The sequence below is a fragment of the Ixodes scapularis genome, unplaced genomic scaffold, assembly GCF_016920785.2.
Source record: "Ixodes scapularis isolate PalLabHiFi unplaced genomic scaffold, ASM1692078v2 PGA_scaffold5__190_contigs__length_132052651, whole genome shotgun sequence".
In the NCBI taxonomy this organism is placed as follows: Eukaryota; Metazoa; Arthropoda; class Arachnida; order Ixodida; family Ixodidae; genus Ixodes; species Ixodes scapularis.
The window spans coordinates 114,836,809-114,858,661 of NW_024609880.1; the positions used below are offsets into that span (position 1 = coordinate 114,836,809).

The following is a 21,853-nucleotide window of genomic DNA, read 5'->3' on the forward strand; positions in this document are numbered from 1 at the left end:
TGGGCAGATTGAGAGCAAAAAAATGCAGGCCAATCATTGTAAATCTTTAATTGTTTAAAACGAAACGAAGTATACTATCCCTGACGTCTTAGCTAAAAGATAGCGGAATATCTATCAGAAACGAATTGGATCTTAAAACGTGCGACATGAAAGAAACTAGCTTCTAAAATTCGCCAGGACACAAAAACAGGCATTTTCAACTACGCTACAAGAAACTAATTATGTTCAACACAACATATTACTATGACCACATTAACCAGAGCGGAAAAGAAAAAAAAAACAATAATGAAGCAACAAGTTCAAACTTCCCGGATCGTGTTTAAGAAGATAACAGCTGTGAACAAACTTGATGCAGTCCTCGTGAATTTCCGTTGCATAAAAAATAAAATCAATGCCTTTGTGGCGCTTATCAATGTGACAAGGCCCAGCATTGTACTTGGCTCATAGTCATGGCTTGTCGACTCAATCAGTGATGCAGAAGTTTTTCCAACTGACTATGGTGTTGATCGACGGGAAAAGGAATGGGCATGGTGGCGGCGTATTCGTGTCAAAGAAACACACAGACAGCGCCCTGTCTGTGGGTTTCTTCGTTCTGGTCTTATGCCTTTTTTCGAGCTGTTCGCACCAAATTTAACAGTGTGTACCACCAACTAGCCCAACCAGATGCCTTGTTGATTAATGACAGTCTGCAAAGTACAGCCATGGACTTTTCGCGATTTCTGTCTGAATCTGTGTGGTGCAGGGGGATGTTTCGAAATGGTGAATTCCGCACTGTTGGATCTTTCCACAGACCGCCTGCATCTAGAGACGGTTCAATTCTTTGTTTATCAAATGCACTTTCAAGAATTTCTTATAACAACCTTGTGGTGGAGGGAGATGAACTATACAGATATTAACTGGGTTTAAGGGTTTCGAAATAGTACAACCTTATCCACGCCTTACAATACGTTTACTGACTTTGTTTTTAGCGTTTCCTGATACCAACAAGTCAAATTTCCTACACGCTTAGACTATAAAAGAAACAGCACGCCGGTCCGGATCTTTAGGTACGAACCTTCGATTATGTAATCAATTTTAGCTCTTACTGGTATCAGCGATCAGAAGTAGTAGTTGGAAAAATAATATGCACAAAGGAAGTAACAGTACGAACAAGTCGAGAAAAGTTTATTTCTACCATCAAGGTATGACTACTCGGCGGTGGCAGACGAACTCTTTGATTATTTCCCTTATTTGAAAGAATCCTGTTATCACTATGATGTGAAAACACTATGGGATATGTTCAAAACTAAATTGAAAGCTCCAATTGATATTCATATTACCTCCGAGAAATTTCAGCGATAGAAAACGAGATGACAAGCCATGGATGAATAGAAAATTACGAACAGTCATTAAGAAGAAAAGGTGTGTGTACGTAAATATAGCCGAAATGGAAAACAGAGCTCCCTGTTCCGTCTAAAGGAGCTGACAGCACCTTCCAAAAGTAAAGTGTCACACTTTAAAAATAATTTTATATCTTCTCTTGATGACAAGTTAAAACATAACCAGAAGGAATTTCGGAGATAGGCGAGAAGCTAAAAGAAAATGAAAAAAATGATGGCACAGGCATTCCATGTATCAGTGATTCAGGACGGTTAGTAGATCGTAATGCTAACAAAGCAAGCCTGTTTAATTGCTATTATGAATCCGTATTTTGGCCACCTACAGCGGGTCACCTTCCTCATACTCCCGCACGTCTAAACGACAGTATGTTGGATATCAAACTTTGTTAGGATGGAATTCTTAATTCACTCAAGAAAATTGATGTACACAAGGCTACTGGGCCTGGAGGACTACCTTGCTGTATATTAAGAGTGTTCCGGCATTTCTTTAGTTTTTTGTTCATTCCATTTGATAGTTAGTTTTGTTGTCTTGTGGAAAACTGCACGTTGTTCCAGCTCATAAAAGAGATAAAAAAGAGGGTACAAAACTACAGGCCAATCTCTCTTTTTTTTATATGTGCTAGAACGTTTCGGACATATAATCTGCAGTCACCTGATAAAACATCTCGACGGAAACAACTTTCTTATTCCTTATCAGGCTTTCGAAATAGTTTATCGTGCGATACTCAGTTGATAAACTTTTACCACGATATTTCTTCTTTTTTCGATAACGGCGTACAAGGAGACTGCTTTTTGAAGACTTTGGAGTGGTGTGGTAGTTGCATCACAACAATGCTTCAGGAAACACTGCCGTATCAGTGCCACAAGTTTTAAGCACAAATGGCACGACACCGCTTCTCCACCTCCCGTATTCACCGGACCTCGCCCCGTGTCACTTTTTTCTGCACGCCGGTATGAAGGAAGTCTTGAAAGGAAACCGTTTTGGGAATGTGGAACGTCCTCCAAATTAGACATTGCAAAAAACGAGGAATGATTTTGAAGTGCGTGGGAAAAAAAATCACAACCTGCCGCTAGATCCTCAGCAGACGGCGGCGGTATGTAAACTGACTCGGAAAGGGTGCCGCTAAGCGCTGCTAGGCGGAAGCTGGTACTACGAACGCCCCCACCCTCTTGGAACTCATTCCGGTTACTTTTGCGTCGCCTCTTATACTTTTTGTATTGTTGAAACCTTGGTTCTATGGCCCAGTATCTTGCTTGGTGTAAATCATATCCCTTTTTGTGTTATACATATTTTCAGATATTTTTAGAATGGTGAAAGGACTGCAGTGCTGCATGTCTTGATTAGGTATTATGTTTGTAATGCATACATAACATAGATTTTTGGTTAAATGTTAAAAGTTTATTGGTTTGTTTCATATTAAAAAGGTGGCAACAAGAAGGTGGGTTCGAATCCTTGCTGGTCATCGTAACGAGAGGTCTTCGATAGGGATGCCCCCTCTCCCCATTCCTCTCTACATGTTCTATATGGGTCTAGATTGCAGGAGCGCCTGATCCAGTCAAAGCTTGAATTTTCAATGACAGATATGGAAGGAGGATCAGAGGTGAGGTGGATGCTACCGGGCCTCACCTACGCTAATGACATTGTATCGAATGCGTAAGGGTCGAGCATCTTAAGAGATTCCTATGGATATGCGAGAATGAGGCGGCCACGCTGGACCTTAAAGGGGCGCGAAAATGAAATTTGGCTCTTATTTTTTTGTTTGCATATGAACTATGTTGTGGCGGCAGCACAGAAGCATTAGTGGAGACTGTTGTTTTTTGACGGCAGGCAGAAAAGTAAAGACAACTAATTTTAAAACGAATGAACAGAGATCAAGATTGCGCCAGGTTGGCGGTCTGTGAAGCTTCATTGGAATGCCGCCACGTCATCGGCCTCTAGGAAACAGCGCCAGTTCGCGGCATAACTCTTTCGTGTAGTTTTTTAGTCTTCAATCTGACCTGGCGGAGAATGCTAACGAGTCTACAAAGTTAGATATGTTAACTTGCACAGTACTTGTGCAACATGCATTCGCACCATCAGGATGGCCCTTCTTGAACCAGACGATATAATGACGCTTGAACAAGACGATATAATGATCAGTGTGTCTAGTGTGCGGCGGAGCAGACGAAATCACTCGGAACATCATACTGTCGTGCGCCGGATTGCAACCGGCTGCACCAGCGCAAGGGTGCGTCGATGCAGGAGGCACGTGCAACGCGTAGCCCTTGGGAAGATCATGGCGGCACAGCGCAGCACCACAGCACTGAGCTAGATTTCAGACGCCATGTTCTTCCCAGAAGTGGCGCGGCACGTGTCCCGAGCACTTCCACAACAATGAATGGCGCCACTTTTTCCCGGGATGGAGGGGCTTTACAGCAGATTAAACTAACCGCATAGGCTCCGCTTGCAGAGCCAGGGTATCGCGTTTTTTTTTCTTTCGCCACCAACTCTGTATTGGTGGTGAGAGCGATTTCGTGCACCGAGCTAGAACCGAAATTTGTGCAGGAAAGCGACCTTGCAGGCGCCGAGTTTCGGGCGGTTCATGTTTCTCGGTTTACGTTTGCGAAATATACATCCTACACTAAAATAGAATGAACTGGAAGGCTCCATGACCATTCACCATTATGTTTAGCTGCTGGACGCAATACAACCGGGTTGTTTTATAATGCGAGTGATGTTTTAAAACTTGTTTTCCAAGTCTGAGTAGAAGACGACACGAAGGACGATCGCGTAGCTCGCGCATCTGGGGCTTTCGCAGAAGCGACGGTCGCTTCCCGTAGTGCGGCATTGGATCCAACATGGCCGCCCGGGAAGTACCATTTCGGTACTCTGCTCCGCAAGACAGAGCACAGTTACTTTACAGCAGACTATAGAGTAACCGTATATTGCGGCGCCTTGCGGTGCAATCTATGGCTCTGCAGCAGATTAAAGCCCCTCTATCCCGGTAAACGTGGCGCCATTCATTGTTGTAGAAATGCTCGAGGCACGTGCCACGCGCCACTTCTGGGAAATTCATGGCGTTTGAAATCTAGTTCAGTTACAGTGTACTGGAATACTTGGGTAGTGTTATGACCGAAGGGGCTCGCCTGAAGCGCGTGGTATTAATCGCAACAGGTGTCGCGTCCGGCGCCTTATCCGGAAGGTCTGCGCATGCGCGGCTGCACGCGCGAAAATATGAATCTTTGGTGCCGCTTTGGTGGAGTGCACGTAGGATTTCTGATACAGCTACAACCTGCCAGCGGTCGTACCGCGGCATCAATTACGCTGCGGCACGATCGTTAGCAACATGACGCTTCAATGTATTGGACGGTACAAGCTACATTGCCCTTCTTTTACATAAAAACAATTGCGACTTTAAAGAAGTGGTTGCGGTTTGTCGGATGGTGAGCATTTTAAATGAAATGCCCATTTCCTTGGTTGCAAATGCCGAACATTAGACATTTGAAAGGGATATCTAAAACTCGGAAGCGGTTTTTTTTTTTCCTATCTTATTTTATAACGGAACGAAACGGCACATACTAAAGTTCGAGATTGTTTTAGTGTGTGTTTAGTACCCCAGGTTAACTTCTCTGTCTTCTTTTCTGCCCGTCTTCTTTTTCTTGACCTTAATCAGCTCGCTTCACTTGTCACTCATTCTTGTGTCCATTTATGTGACGAACCACCCAAGCGACGGTCGCAAAGGGGTGAGAATCTTCTATTTCTTCGTGGCTGCCACGACCATCCGAGAATCACCCGACGTTCACTTGTAAGAAATGGCTTATAAGCCGTGACTAGTTTTATCACGTGTTTTAACATTTAACTTAAGTTTAAAAACTGAGACAATGTGGGCTGAACAAGTAATGCTTTATAAGATTCAAAGAAAACAAGAAACTATTTCACATCATTTTTAGCAGAAAACATGAGCACACGTAGATCAGACAAGGAAAAAGTTGTAATAGTTTACAGCACGGCGTCGAAATAATGGCTACAATGTGCAGCGCATACATGGTTACAATATGCAGCGCATTATCCTCTTGAGGGTAAACCATCTGAAACCTACACGCTCAGAACAATACATTTAACCGACAGCTGCTTTCTGACAACCAGGTAAGTCTCGCCTGAGCTGGGTATTCGAAGGGAAACACCCATGGTTCCACAGGGGGCGTATGTGGTTCACGCAGGCAGTCAGGGTGTTTTTGTTTTATTCTTTACAGAACTTTACATATTTTACAAAAAAAGAATGTGGCAGATATGTGGATACCGTCTTTCGTTATATCTGTAGGGTTCGGTGGACAATGAATGGATGAATAACCGTTGCAATGTTTAATAATGAACCAAGATCTGTTAGTTAACTTGTTTATTAACGGCTTAATTGGCCATGGTGCAATTGCAGTTTTAAAATGAGTCATTATTAAAGGCAAATACAATTTCGACAATTCGCGAAAAGGCAACGAGGTTCGCAAAATAATCGTAAAAGTTTGCCTTTCTTCGCTTGTTTCAGAAACCGCGTTATGAAAATAATACGTAGAATAGTAACTTAGTCGTCTTGATGTGTGGCGCCGGCGAGTCCACCGAAGAAACGCTGTCGAGTTAGTGACGAGGGGACAGAAACAACCTGCGTCATTCTTCTACGCATCAATATCAGCACAACCTCATTTGCGCTTTCAGCGCGCAGTTTTTTTAATTAAGTGAAGAAAGGCAAAATTTTTGGCGATGAATATCTCAGGACAGAACGAGCGGGTTGGTAGAGATAATTAAGCTTTAGGAAGAAACGAAAATGGAGGGACAAAAACAACAAAAACGAACGCCTTGTTACTTTCACTCAAAGCTCGTTGTTTGTTCGGGAACTTTTTAAATTAAGTTGGCCTTTAATGATGGCTCCCTTTAAAGCTGCAATTGCAACATGGCCCATCAAACATTTCATTAACCCTTTGCCTACCGCAAAAATTAAAAAAAAAAAAAAAGATTTGAAAATACCAATTTTTTTTACGTGCCCTATACTCTGTTTCACCAAATACTTTACTAGGGGGAATACATTCCACTCTGCTCATTTGCATTAGACAAAACGCCTACAGCGCCGCTGACGGAGTGGAGGTCCGCGTCAGTCCACGCGCAAGTGCACGTGGATGTTCGCGGCGGTCGCGGCGGTGTCGTCTTCGATTCCACAAGCCCCTTCATGTTTCAAAAGTAGCGCCGCAAGGTGCGTCGATGCACGAGGCACGTGGAACGTGCGATCCTTGGGAAGATCATGGCGGCACAGTGCAGCAAACTATTTAGCGCACCACTGAGCTAGAGTTGAGACGCCATGTTATTCTTAGAAGTGGCGCGCGGCACGTGTCTCGCGCATTTCCACAACAATGAATTTGGTATGTAGAACATGAATATCATCGATAGCCGAGACCTCCCCGACGATAGATGGCTCTCGCCAAGCCCAGAAAACCTGTCCGCGCCGAGGCTATTGTATTTGAGAGGTGTGGAATGTATTCCCCCTAGTAAAGTATTTGGTTTCACCTTGTGTTGTACCGCAGGAAAGGCTACAAGCGCGAGCTCCTTGCTCTAGGGCACATCTTGGCGGCACGAGCTTCCGTGCACCAAGGGCAGCTACCAACGCTATGAGCTCGCGCTCCCAGCTTTCGCTACATGCACCGCTCAAAGAGAAACAAGGAAAAAAGAAAAAAACAAAAAGGCGGGCTGCGCGAGCCGGATAACTCGACTACAGCGCCGCCACGAACTGTCAATACACGCGTCCTCACGAGCTCCCGTTGCCGAGCCGCTCCGGTCCCAACACTACCCAAGTATTCTAGTACGCTGTAGTTACAGTGTTCTAGAGGGTGTAGTTGCAAGAGCGGCGCCCGCTTACAATGAAGCGCCTGAAGACGGTCGATGTAGATACCGCGAGTGGCGCTGGAGTTCTGTGCCCTAGGAGACTTAATGGCACGAGTGCGATGAACGAAGAAGACGACGAGGGTGACGCGGTACGCTTCTCCGAAATGTAGCACCGTAGAACTTCTTTCGCAGCTATTAAGCCTGCAGCCCAAGTGATAGCGTTGCTGAACGATGTGTCAGTACTGGGGAAGGGGGGGGGGGAGGGAGGAGTCGATATTAATTAAATAATCTGACTCAAAACACGTGAATATTTCCAGTAGAGGATAGCACACACTCTAGAGGCATTAGTTCAAAGGCAGAACTACAATTTACTACAAGTTCGTTTCACCTTATGTTGTACCGCAGCGAAGGCTAGAAGCGCGAGCTCATAGCGTTGGCAGCTGCTCTTAATTCACGAGAGCGTGCGCCGCCGAGATGTGCCCCAGAGCAAAGAGCTCGCGCTTGTAGCCTTTCCTGCGGTACATCATAAGGTGAAACAGAGTACACAGAACAACATTAGCAGTTGTTTCGCACCGCGAAAAGCTCCAGTCAAACCATAGTAGTAAGCGCCTAACAGCGCTGATGATGGGGCTGACGGGGGCGCGCTCCCAGGGCACCGAACAGCAGCGCCATGGTGTAGTCTACGCGCAAAATCTTCACAAAGCGGCCGCCGTTCTTGCCACTACAACCCCCTCTAGAAAACTGTACTGTAGTTCAGTGCTGCACTGTGCGCCATGATCTTCCCAAGGGCTGCACGTGGCACGTGCCTCGTGCATCGACGAACCTTGCGCTATTTTTGAAACATGAAGGGGCTTTAGAGCAGATTAGAGTTCCTGAATAGGCTCCCTACGTGAGCCAGTATTGCGTCTTTTTTCTACGTGCCGCCGCGCCGCTATTCGCCGAGATCCGATCACGTGAGGATGCGGATCAAATGCCGTGCAGGAAAGTAGACGTTGCACGCGCCCCGACAGGACGTCCCCCTGCTTTTGAGCGCGCCGCGCGAATCGAACGCGCGGCGCCGCTCTTCGCCGAATTCAGTCACGTGAGGAGCAGGATCAACATGCCGTGTAGGAAAGACGGCGCTACGGGGATGAGCGCGCACCTCTGGCTCCCGTAGGGAGCCTATGCAGGAACTCTACAGCAGATGACCCGGGAGTGCGCTCTGGCGGAGGGGCTGTGCTTTTAGCCTGCTCAGGAACAATGCAGTCTCAGCCTCTATCGGCGAAGGCAACAGTAACTAAGGTGCTGACACTCTACGCCATGCGCCAACAGAGCGTGGAGAAAATTGGGGGTGGGAATCGCCAAGAGGAAATGGAACATTGGTGGAGAAATAGTGGTCATCTAAACCCCACAGGCTAAGTCCCAAGCACCATGAAACCGCCCGTTTAAAAGGAAACAGCCGCAAACCATGATCATAATAATCCTCATGGTCTATTGCAGTGGTCTCCAAACCGAGGTCCCGGAGGCGTTCCGGCCAGCCCGAGGATGGCCGCGGTGCTGCGGTCTTTGGAGTGAAGACCGCCCCGCAGCCCGCTGTTACCAAGAAAACAAAAAAGAAGCGCACGTCAAAATGAAAGAAATTTTGTCGCGCCGACGTGCACTAAAAGCACCAAAAATGATACAAAGATAACGAAAAAAGAATAAAAACTGCACCAGAACGCGGGTTCCGCGCTATATAATTTATTGTACACCGTCACCCCTAGCTACTACCGGCCTCCCCGGGCGAGTCCATTTCCCGCAAGCTACATAAGCCCGGCACTACGAGTGGAAGGGGCTCTTGGCTGTGGAGCTACGTTCGACGGAGCATCCATGTTGTTTTACTGCTCCCCCTTTTCGTGATCCTGCCAGTTACGGCAGCGCGGACCCCCCTCCAGGCGATCCTGTCAGTTAAGGCAGCGCCAAACCTTTTTCCTCGTTTAAATCACCTCTCTTAGGCGGCCGTTTCTGGTTTGAGCGGCGCCGGCGTCGGCGTAACCGCACGGTGCATTTTAGGCCGGTGCCGAAACGTCGCGTGACGTTTCCTCACCCCGCCGAAACGTCGCTTTAGGACGCGCGTTTTGCGCGTGAAAGGAGGAGAAGGGGAGGATGAGAGGGTACGGATGAGGAGGAAGGGAATACCCTTCCCTGAGTACGCTCCCCTCCTCTTCCTTAAAAGCTGCGCTCTAGATCGGCGTTACAGGTAGTTGCAAACGTCTTTTTTTTTTGTACCGTCTACGGGCAAAGCGTGTGGAGCAAGCCAAATGAGCACGTTACACGGTATCCCTGTGTTTGGTGTGGCCTCCCGTCCACCGGAGCCTAACGGCAGTTAACGGACGGACCCGGCCATAGCCGCCAGAGCAGCGGACTACTGAGTGTTTGTTGCCTCACAGCAATCAGCAAGGTAAGCCGAAACCCAAATTTTGTAACCGGCGAGTTACGGAGGGGGTATTCGCATCACTGAGGACTTTGGGGTAAACTAGAAGCCCAGAAATGTAAACACATTGGAGTATATATTGAGATCCCACCGCGTCGCGAAAATTAGAACCCACGAATTATTCCAAAACTTCAGCTTGGACCTAAAGTCGCGAATATTGAGCCCGCGAAAAATAAGTTATATGTTGTGCTTCGTGCTCAGTGTCATAACTATTGCCTACTGTCATCATCAGATCTATTATTTTGATTACTCTTTCGGCCCGTGTAAATACGCCAAAGTTCGTATGAGCATTTAGGCCTGGTGAGTGTTTTGGGTCACAATTATTTGCAATGTCATAATTAGCAACGCCTCAAATTAAAAAAAAAAAGCATGCATGCATGTTTTTTTACCTTCCTTAGCTTTTAAAATGTCCACTCTATTTTATATTTTATATTTAAATGTCTATTTGAGTTTATTTATACATTACATATTCATTTTTAGTGTTGATTTTCTGGCCCTCGAGACTGCGACAAATCTCTAATCCGGACCTCTTAGCCAGAACATTTGGAGACCCCTGTCTATTGTCAGGGCAACGGTCAAGGATAGATGGTTCCATTAGAATCACGAAAGGTTCTATCAAGCATTGAGCGAAGTCAGGCCTGCAGACCTCACTTTATACACTAATAAAACGTGTACTGACTGACTTTCCGAGAACCATCACTTTCAAGAGAAGAAGAAGAAAGCTCTCTTGGATCGACATGCCAATGGCCGAAAGAACGTTATTCGAAGAGTCCTGAAAATGATGCAAGTGATAGATGCAAAGCAAGGCACGATGTGGCTGAAAAAGAAGGGGCGGGATTAGTCAAGGCTCAGAGCAAGTAAGAAGACATTCATATTATAATGCAATTAAATGCAAAGGTGCAAGCGAGCTGGACAAGAATGACGAAATTAATCCCTGGAGAAGGGGAACAAGGGGGACAAAGGACAAACATAAATCTCCAAACAACAGCTAGGTGACTGGTGAGCGACCGAAAAAATCCGCCTGGTCCGGGTATTGAACCCGGGACCTCTCCATTACAAGTGGAGCGCTCTACCAACTGAGCTAACCAGGGGTTAGACGTCAGTAGAGCAAACGGGTTTTATCAGCTGCCACCAGTCTAACACCAACAGAGGTGAAGCTTGCAAATTTAAGGTTATATTATAATGCAATTAAATGCAAAGGTGCAAGCGAGCTGGACAAGAATGACGAAATTAATCCCTGGAGAAGGGGAACAAGGGGGACAAAGGACAAACATAAATCTCCAAACAACAGCTAGGTGACTGGTGAGCGACCGAAAAAATCCGCCTGGTCCGGGTATTGAACCCGGGACCTCTCCATTACAAGTGGAGCGCTCTACCAACTGAGCTAACCAGGGGTTAGACGTCAGTAGAGCAAACGGGTTTTATCAGCTGCCACCAGTCTAACACCAACAGAGGTGAAGCTTGCAAATTTAAGGTTATATTATAATGCAATTAAATGCAAAGGTGCAAGCGAGCTGGACAAGAATGACGAAATTAATCCCTGGAGAAGGGGAACAAGGGGGACAAAGGACAAACATAAATCTCCAAACAACAGCTAGGTGACTGGTGAGCGACCGAAAAAATCCGCCTGGTCCGGGTATTGAACCCGGGACCTCTCCATTACAAGTGGAGCGCTCTACCAACTGATCTAACCAGGGGTTAGACGTCAGTAGAGCAAACGGGTTTTATTGGCTGTTGTTTGGAGATTTATGTTTGTCCTTTGTCCCCCTTGTTCCCCTTCTCCAGGGATTAATTTCGTCATTCTTGTCCAGCTCGCTTGCACCTTTGCATTTAATTGCATTATAATATAACCTTAAATTTGCAAGCTTCACCTCTGTTGGTGTTAGACTGGTGGCAGCTGATAAAACCCGTTTGCTCTACTGACGTCTAACCCCTGGTTAGCTCAGTTGGTAGAGCGCTCCACTTGTAATGGAGAGGTCCCGGGTTCAATACCCGGACCAGGCGGATTTTTTCGGTCGCTCACCAGTCACCTAGCTGTTGTTTGGAGATTTATGTTTGTCCTTTGTCCCCCTTGTTCCCCTTCTCCAGGGATTAATTTCGTCATTCTTGTCCAGCTCGCTTGCACCTTTGCATTTAATTGCATTATAATATAACCTTAAATTTGCAAGCTTCACCTCTGTTGGTGTTAGACTGGTGGCAGCTGATAAAACCCGTTTGCTCTACTGACGTCTAACCCCTGGTTAGCTCAGTTGGTAGAGCGCTCCACTTGTAATGGAGAGGTCCCGGGTTCAATACCCGGACCAGGCGGATTTTTTCGGTCGCTCACCAGTCACCTAGCTGTTGTTTGGAGATTTATGTTTGTCCTTTGTCCCCCTTGTTCCCCTTCTCCAGGGATTAATTTCGTCATTCTTGTCCAGCTCGCTTGCACCTTTGCATTTAATTGCATTATAATATAACCTTAAATTTGCAAGCTTCACCTCTGTTGGTGTTAGACTGGTGGCAGCTGATAAAACCCGTTTGCTCTACTGACGTCTAACCCCTGCTTAGCTCAGTTGGTAGAGCGCTCCACTTGTAATGGAGAGGTCCCGGGTTCAATACCCGGACCAGGCGGATTTTTTCGGTCGCTCACCAGTCACCTAGCTGTTGTTTGGAGATTTATGTTTGTCCTTTGTCCCCCTTGTTCCCCTTCTCCAGGGATTAATTTCGTCATTCTTGTCCAGCTCGCTTGCACCTTTGCATTTAATTGCATTATAATATAACCTTAAATTTGCAAGCTTCACCTCTGTTGGTGTTAGACTGGTGGCAGCTGATAAAACCCGTTTGCTCTACTGACGTCTAACACCTGGTTAGCTCAGTTGGTAGAGCGCTCCACTTGTAATGGAGAGGTCCCGGGTTCAATACCCGGACCAGGCGGATTTTTTCGGTCGCTCACCAGTCACCTAGCTGTTGTTTGGAGATTTATGTTTGTCCTTTGTCCCCCTTGTTCCCCTTCTCCAGGGATTAATTTCGTCATTCTTGTCCAGCTCGCTTGCACCTTTGCATTTAATTGCATTATAATATAACCTTAAATTTGCAAGCTTCACCTCTGTTGGTGTTAGACTGGTGGCAGCTGATAAAACCCGTTTGCTCTACTGACGTCTAACCCCTGGTTAGCTCAGTTGGTAGAGCGCTCCACTTGTAATGGAGAGGTCCCGGGTTCAATACCCGGACCAGGCGGATTTTTTCGGTCGCTCACCAGTCACCTAGCTGTTGTTTGGAGATTTATGTTTGTCCTTTGTCCCCCTTGTTCCCCTTCTCCAGGGATTAATTTCGTCAAGAAGACATTCGTATTTTTCAAAAGATTTCTCGCCCTGCAACGACGTTACCCTCTGTGCAAGATCTGTAGCAGTCATTGCAACAAATTTCTGAAAACGCCCAGACTCGTCTGACTGCCGCTTCCATAACAGAGTATCTCTCTGCCGTCAACATCTAGGTCAAATTAGAGCGTGTACTTTCCGAACCACTTCGACTTTTATTATAAACTGGTTTGGTGTTCATTCAAAGTTTCACTAATAAACCCGACCTCTACGTCAGCCGGCCAATGCAGCTGCCGTGGGTGATGATGCTCCTAAAAACTACCTCGCTATCGCGGAAATTCTCAGGTATTCTGAGACGTCCTGCACCCTTAAACGAACAAACTAGAGGTCACACTCGAAAGTGCGGAGTGCCAAGAACCACAAAGCAACATCATCCTCTGTATGGACAAGCTGCGGGCCAAGGGATCCGTCGAAAAGACGTTCTAACTCAAGATGACCTTCAAGGAGGTCAAAAGCTGGCCCTCCCGCCCTGGATGTCGTCTCGTCGACCTTACTTCAGGAGTGACTGCGAGAAGGCCTTCAAGGAAACCCTCCGTGGGAAGCTAAAAGAAACCACCTTTTGGGACCAGTTTCTCGACATTGGTTGCGGCGCTGGAGACCTCACCCGGAGCATCGTCAAGGTTTTCGGAGGACACCATAGGGTAGTTGTGGCGACGGAACCATCCATTAAAGTCGTCAAAGTGCTGAGAAGAAACGCCGCAGAACGAGACGTCCTCTACGAGGTCATGGACATTGAGAACGACGTCGACGAGGCCTTGAAGACGTGGGGTCGCTTCAGGAGGATCTTCTCTTTCTACCATCTCGAGAGGACCAGAAACAAGCGCCTGGCGTTGGCTAACATGCGGGAGCTTCTGATTGATAATGGGGAATTGTTTCTTCTTTTCCAAACGAGTTCTAACCTGCGTCCACTCTTCCAGGCGATCAAGGAAAGTGAGAAGTGGGCACACGTGACCATGGTAAGTGGAGCTGATATATTATTTAAGCGAGCTGTTCCTAGCGCGTGCTCAGAACTAACGCGCACCGAGAGGCCGCTAAGACCAGCAATCTTGTTGGTGTGAATCGATGTTTCAACGCAACTGTGGAAGGTCACTGTCGGCTCGATATCAGTTCTCGTTCAGCGGCTACGTACTCAGCTATGGCTACCAGCCAATATTGCCGGTCTTGGCAGCCGATTCCCGTCTCCAGTGCTGAATTGGATATTTCTGAGGACGCTCTACAAATTTGTGATTGGAACTTTTGCTCTATATTGAATATTTCAAAAGTTAATTGACTTATCTTGATAAAGTAGTTAATTGGGCAAAATACAAAAAAAGTAGCCCGACTTGCTATACACAATGAACAAACTCATTCGTTTGAATTCGTCTTCTCAAAATGCACCAAAAAATCTTTAAACCTTGGCTCGAATTACGTGGAATACCCTATATATATATATATATATATATATATATATATATATATATATATATATATATATATATATATATATATATATATATATATATATATGTATATAGATATATATATATAGGTATATATATATATTCTCGGCACTGCGAAGTTGTCGCAGTGCTGAGAAGGAACGCCGTAGAACGGGATGTCTACTCAAAAAGATTAATACGAAAAAAAAAGAAAAAAAGAAAGTCGTTTAGAAATCTTTGTAATGCGAAACTAGAGCGCAGCTCTTAACGAGGAGGAGGGAGGGGGCAGAGGGGAGGGAATGCCCTCGTCCTCCTTTCTCCTTCCCTCTTCCTCTTCCTTTCCTCCTCCTCTCCTCCTTCCACTGAATTTGTTGATGGGTGACGTGATACAAAGTCAAGTGACGTCATTTCCCCCCGCTAAATTTAGTGGGGAAATTGAATTGATGTTGAGGTTACGTGACGTCAATTTCCCCGCTAAATTTAGCGGGTAAATCGACGCCACATGATATCAACACTAATTTAGTTTCGCCACTAAATTTAGCGGTGGAAAATTATGTTACATGACTTCTTTTCACGTCACCCGTGAACAAATTCAGTTTCTCCGCTTGATTTAGCGGGAAAATTTACGTCACGTGACCTCAACACCAATTCAATATCCCGCTAAATATAGCGGCTCGGTTACACCGACGGCAACGCCGTGAAACACGGAAACGGGCGCATAAAAGCTCCGCTCTAAAAGCAAGTAATCTATACTAAACTTACCAAAAAAATGACTGACTACCTTAAGTAACATGATCACTTTCATTCGTATGCGTGCAGTGCGACTCTACAAATAGAATTTATGGTTGGGAAAGAGCTATCTATGCTCGTATGAAACTCCGATGTCCGAACCATTCAAGTCCAAGCAGAGAAACATAGAACAAGACAACGATGGTCGATATGTTATTTCCAGGGTTTCGAAGAAGATGCGTTCCCAAAGGCTGCTGGGTAGAAGCCGACCGACATTTTGAGAGAGCTTCTGCACTCTCTAGGATTCCGCGTGGCACAATGCAAGTTGATGGAGACCGACTGGGTTCTGGCTACCAGAGAAAAACTTGAGCGTAAGTTAGTTGGAAGTCGAAGCATGTTTCGAATGTAAGGATTTTTCTGCACTACAAGGCATACGTGTCCATATTTGGTGATGTAATATGGCGGCTCGCGTGATGGTTCATGATCTTGTTTGAGATGGGTCCGATGAGTTCAATGAATAGACTCAGAGCCATAGTGACTGCCGAGGTTTAATGTAGCGTCTTCAACGCGACCAGGATTCGTATCGTAAAATTAGTGCGGAGTGAAATACTAAGGAATGGCTCCGCACATTCAAAAATGCAGTTTCAATTCAGTTCAAGTTTACTGACCTACAGTCGTCGAGAACATGGCAGGAAAATAACTACACACGGTGTAGCATTTCATTTTAGAATCATCACTAGGCTGAAAAAAGTGGCATTTGTGGGTGTCAGTGCAGTTAAAAAAACAAGTACTTGTTGGTATATATATATATATATATTTTTTTTTTATTTTTTTTCCTTTAAATGCAGGCCAGCTTTGAAATACGCAGACTCAACGTTTCGGATGGAGTGTGTCGAAGGAAAAAGTTGCGAACAGCAAAATATCTGGAAAACTAAAGGTCTTACGTTACCGAGTCTTACTGAAAACTAAATGGCCCGCTTATATGATTCAAATCTTGGAAATACTTCTCAGTGCCTCTTTGAATAACGTGCCAATTTAGAGTTGCGTAGACAATGTCCTTTGATTCGCATATTGGCGCATCTGACGGAGGCTTATTTGGGAGAAGGCGCCGTGTAGCCAAGATTACGGGTGAATGTCAAAAGATTCCCCGACCGGATCACTGGTCGATGCAGATATCTCGCCCTGGTGTTAAGATAGCCGCAGGAGCAATTTTGAGGTCATGTGTGACAGGGTCCGTGAATAGAAAGTACCTAGCGTTCTACCATGTTCCGCTCAGCAGACATAAGCCCTTTGCCTGTTATTTTCCATAATTTTCCCTTAAAACTACTTTTTCTGGAAATACGTTTGCATACCAGTCCTCCTAAATTACTCGAATGCGGTTCATTTCACGTACATTTGAAGACTAACATAACTATAACGATAATATTCCCTGGAGAGGCGAACAAGGGGGACAAAGGACAAACACAGCTAGGTGCCCATACTTCGCGACAACTTTTCTTGGGAATGCAGTGGAAGCTACAAGCACGCTTTCCCTCTCCCATTTTCAGCGCTGAATAAAGCTGCGCGCTGGCTCTCCTCCTCTCCCCGAAAATGCCAAGAAAAGTTATAGCGGAGTATAGTGCCTGACTGAAATATTCCGTCTGGTCCTAGTATCGAACCAGAGACCCCTCCATTTCCAGTGGAGCGAACAACCAACTGAGCTAATCGGGCGTTAGACGTCAGTAGAGCAAAAGGTTTTACCAGCTGTCATGAGTCTAAAACCAACAACGGTAAAGAAAGGGCTTGCATTTTAAGATTATAATGAAAATGAAATTCATTCAAAGGGGCAAGCGAGCTGGACAAGATTAACGATAATGATCTCTGGAGAGGGGAAGAAGGTGGACAAAGGACAAACACGAATCTTTAAATACAACTAGGTGACTGGTGTAAGACTTAAAAAATTCGCCTGCTCCTTGTATCAAACCTGGAACCTCTCCATTTCCAGTGGTGCGCTCTACCAACGGAAGTAACCAGGAGTTAGACGTCAGTAGAGCGAACGGAAATGGAGAGGTTCCTGATTTGATACCTGAACCAGGCGGATTTTTTCAGTCGCGCACCAGTCACCTAGCTGTGATTGAAGATTTGTGTTGGTCCTTTTTCCCCTTTGTTCGTTCCTCCAGGTAATATTATCGTTATTTTAGTCCAGCTCGCACGCATCTTTGCATTAATTGAATTATCGCCCTCTTTTTGCGTGCAACATCGGACTTGGATATTCGATGCGAGGAAGAACCTAAGGCATCCATATTCCTGGAACGCTATGTACCTCTAATTTCTTGTCCCCACGGAGCCGGTAGCGCGACCTCAAAAATCCTGTTGCTGCTATTTTGGCCACTGGGAGAGATACCCCCATTCGCCAGCAAAACGGCCCAGGTGGTCGCATTCACTAGCAAACCAGCCGAGATGCTCCTCGTTGGTTTTGCCCGTAAAACCACCAAAGATGACTCTGCATATTGGCACAGATATGATCATTGCAACCTCACCGTTCCTTCTACGAGTTCCCCAAGAGAAGAGGGAAGAATTCATCCAGGACTGCACCGCACTGGCGGCCAAGTTGCTTCCCAACAACGGCGGCGTCGACTTCAAATTTTCTTACAACACCATCATGGTCCAGGCTACCCGTAGGCCGGAACCTCACAAACGACTTGACAAATCAGCGGACGACCCACACCATCAATGATAGCCCCAAGCCAACCAAGCGTTCTGACCTCCAATACTTTGCTCATACGTTCGCTTATAATCAGTTTGCCGAGAATAAAAGCAAGTTATCAAATTTAAACAACCTTTCTTTTGTATGCGAATGAGCTGGGAGACACAAAATAAAGAAAAACGAATTGTATTATAGTATATTTGACCTCGTCGTGATAGTTGAGAACTTAATTATACGGCCACCCTGACAAGCGTATACATGACATAAATACAGCTCTTAACACAGTGATTTATAATATTATGGTAAGTTGAACAAGAACCTTAATAAATTAAAATTTTTTACGTGGCCAGGAAAACAAATCCAAAGTTCTAATATTGCTTATTCGCGCTGACAGTGTCGCGCAGTATACGCACTTCATGTATTTGGATGGTTTCAAATATATTAATTGTGGGAAATCCCATCTACACCCGCCTGCAAGCCGGCTCCTACGTGGTCCGCGACTAAGCGGAAACAAATAGAGCGAAAAAATAGATACAAGAACAAGAGAGAAGAGGCGAAAGAGACAAGCCGGTTTCGTTGTGTAGTGGTTATCACGTTCGCTTTACACGCGAAAGGTCCCCGGTTCGATCCCGGGCGGAACCATGCTGTTTCTTTTTGTTCTCGCTAATGGGAACTACTTTTGAATTTGCACTGGGAGTATACGCAATAAAGTTTCAGAGAACGGATCCCAGAAGAGACTTCCAAATATAGCATCGAGGCTGGAATTCAAAATCATTCTCAACCAGTCTGCAAATCCCTTTTAAGCCAGCGCTTGTGTCGCTCGCATCTTATCTTTGTCCTTATCTGTATATTTTGTGCACTGTTTATTTACGATTGTATTATGAACCAACTCGCCTACATCGCGACATGAATCCGCGATCAACCAGAGCGGACCGGGCTCGTCCGTTCATTACGTGTTCAAAATATAAATTAAACGCATAGATGCACGGAATAGCTGAGCAGCGGAGCATTCCATTCCCATTCCATTCCCATTCTATTCCCATTCTATTCCCATTCCATTCCCATTCCATTCCCATTCCACTCCCATTCCATTCCCATTCCATTCCCATTCCATTCCCATTCCATTCCCATTCCATTCCCTCAACGTTGCCGCCATTGCATTCCCATTGCATTCCGGGGTCGAGAAAATGAGGAATGGTTCCGGAATCATTCCAACTCTGGAGTTTCAACTCCGCAACACTGGTGGAAACCCGGCCAGCGTGGCTCCCCACCTGCATTGTGCTTTCGGAGTTCGCCGGCTTTTCTTGGACGTTTTTACTTTATTTGGCTGTCTATGATGCTTACCCTTTGTGCGTTATCTTCCACTGTGAGAACCAGGGAATACCAGGGCTCGATGCCAGAACGGCCTTCGCAGGAAACGAACGAAGAGAGCGAACGTAAAGCAGCACGCGACGCAGGTAGTTCAACGTTCTTGGAGGATTATTTTCATTGAGATTATCTCCTAAAAGCTCCCCGGCTATGTTCCAGGTTTCGCGAAAAAGAGCTGATAGGGTGGGGTCCGATGTGTGGGGGACAGAAGAGACACGTTCGTTAATTTGCCTTGAAGCTGTGTAAAAAAGGAGCTCTCTTCAAATCGTGCCCCAAAACATGCCTGATTCCGTCCGATCATCATGAAGTGACTATCGTTGACACTGCATATTGGATATGCTGTGTCGTTTGAGACCTCAAATCTTGTCCGGATAACGCGGCACCATGGGGTACGTACAATATATGTTGTTCGATTGGTGAAACTCGTTGAATTTCATATTGTGGGCGGAGAATATCCATGCAGTTCGGATAGCCTGTGTGGTCTAATATTTTGGACGGTTAAAACCTTTGTAGATTGACATTGCTGAGTGTATGGTGCCGCAAAACGTTCAACATAATATGAAACAAAGGTTCCAGTTGCATTTGTTCTGTCGCGCACGGACTCACCAAAACAGCTTTCGTTTCTTTGTTTCTGTTCCCCAAAATAGTACAATGCATTCTTAAAAAATCCGGAGAAATTCTATTCGCCATAAAGCAAAAAAAAAAAAAAAAAGGAACGCGGCAATTTAGCCTTTAAAAACGTCCGGAAGTGCACCTAGGCAGGCTTCCACAGCCCACTGACTAGAGAACCCACAGCACAACTTACTCGGGCAACACAGACGTACACTCTCAAAACCTGGGACGCGCGCTGTAAATCGCTTCGTTCGAGACTGCCGCTGGAAAGGTCTAGAGAGGAGGCTATATGAGCAACACTGTCTAGAATACGAACTCAGAGCGCTCGGAGAGATTGCGTAAAACTACATCAGTGCAGACAGTCGAACGCCTAATTGCGTGAGACGTGGCCTTGAACGCAATGCGCCACCTCTTTCCTTGTAAAGTCACGCGGTCACGCCACACTGCCTAGCCAACTTATCGTTAGATCAGCAGTGTGCCGAATGCGCAGCAATCAGCGTTCGACACCCAATATTAAAAAAAAGCGCGCGTTTTTTTTTTGTTTCTGTTTTTGTTTTGACATTTTTGTTAGCTCTTTGCGTCTTGTTCACAAAATTTACGTCAAGGAGCCAATCGTGCACGCCCGTTTGCCTTAGATGTCACAACCGCATATTGATGTCGTTATGTCGTTGTAATGTTGCGTCCCTTGGTGCAAAAGTAATTACACCGGAAACCCAAACGCGACTAGCTGTGTTCCGATTTCCGAACGAGAATGATCTTCGTGATGCTTGGATATGGGCGACTCCGTGGGACAACCTCGCCATCTCGAGCCACACTAGGTTGGGAACTCCCCCGTTTTTTCTAGTCATTGTTTGCTCTTGCAGAAATCACACGATATAGAAATGTAGTCAAACAACCGTAGAAGTGAAAATGAGAGTAGCTTCTCAAAAATTAACGTTTCGATATTCGAGAAGCTTCACGTGGTTGGGTCCTCACCGAAACCAACACGCGCAACTTCATCTGCTTTGTCTATACGACTACTGCGCTTTAGCGCACTGCTATGGCGTTTCAACAGTTTTCAAAGGTTTTTCAGTTCGGTAAATGCCTAAATCTCACTACATTCACTCGTTTGTTATCTGTCGTAGCCTCTTCGATCGCACTTGCCGTTGCTTGCACGAAGGCGTTTGTATTTCCAAGGTGTGCAAGCTTAATTGCTCACACTATGAAGTGATTCGGTAGAATTCCCATGTCGACGACAATACTGGGGGCCTGTTGGCTGCGCCACTGAATTGCAAGCGCCTCAGTCCTATAGCAGTTTCGCCAAAGTTCCCGGGGTGCCCGATCAACATGTCAACTGTGAGAGAAGACCCGAACTGAAAGTGGAAGCGAATGGATTCCGCTACTTTCAAGACGCTGTTGCAGAATTGTTGTTTGGGTGTGCCTATGATTGTCATCTGTGGTTGTCTGGGATAAAATTTGCTTGCTCAAGCCTTGTGAAGTGCAGGCTACGAATACACGAGAGTTGTTCTAAAGATGAGAAATATACCCCCTATATTACTCAAGCTTCTCATGTGATTGGGAGGCAACGCGAGGAAACACACGCATAAATCTAAACAATAGAAGCCATAACCTGTTAGACCCCACAATAGAGCACCACCGCTGTACAGCCTTCTACGGTTATAAAAAAAGTCTCCTTGGAGCTGACGTCGTGCGGCAAAGCCCCTATAACGAAGACAAGCTAGGTCAATTAGAGTGGTTTTTTTTGTCGTTTCTTTCTTAAGCAGGGCATGTGTTATCCAATTTCTGCAATCCCAAATTAGTTCAAGTAACTGTAAACGGTTAGTGAGAGTTTAAAATAAATAAAGAGTGGAGTGTTTTCTTTTATAATAACGTGCAATTTTGTTGTTGAGAAAAATGACGTGCGCTTCTGTATTAAAAGCACTACTAAAATTGTGATGATAATTCTATTATATTTTGCGTCGTTTTATATAAAGTTGCCAAATAATTTGTGAAGGCATGTGTCTCTAAA

General features: G+C 45.6%; 2 non-coding genes across 2 annotated transcripts; both read left to right on the forward strand.

Annotated features, from left to right (window-relative positions):
- Nucleotides 1-12,516: 12,516 nt before the first annotated feature.
- Nucleotides 12,517-12,589, forward strand: Trnat-ugu. Its single transcript has one exon. It is a non-coding gene; the product is annotated as a tRNA-Thr (tRNA).
- A 5,845-nt stretch (nt 12,590-18,434) lies between these two features.
- Trnav-uac lies at nt 18,435-18,507 on the forward strand. The gene has a single exon. It is a non-coding gene; the product is annotated as a tRNA-Val (tRNA).
- The last annotated feature ends 3,346 nt before the right edge of the window (nt 18,508-21,853 follow it).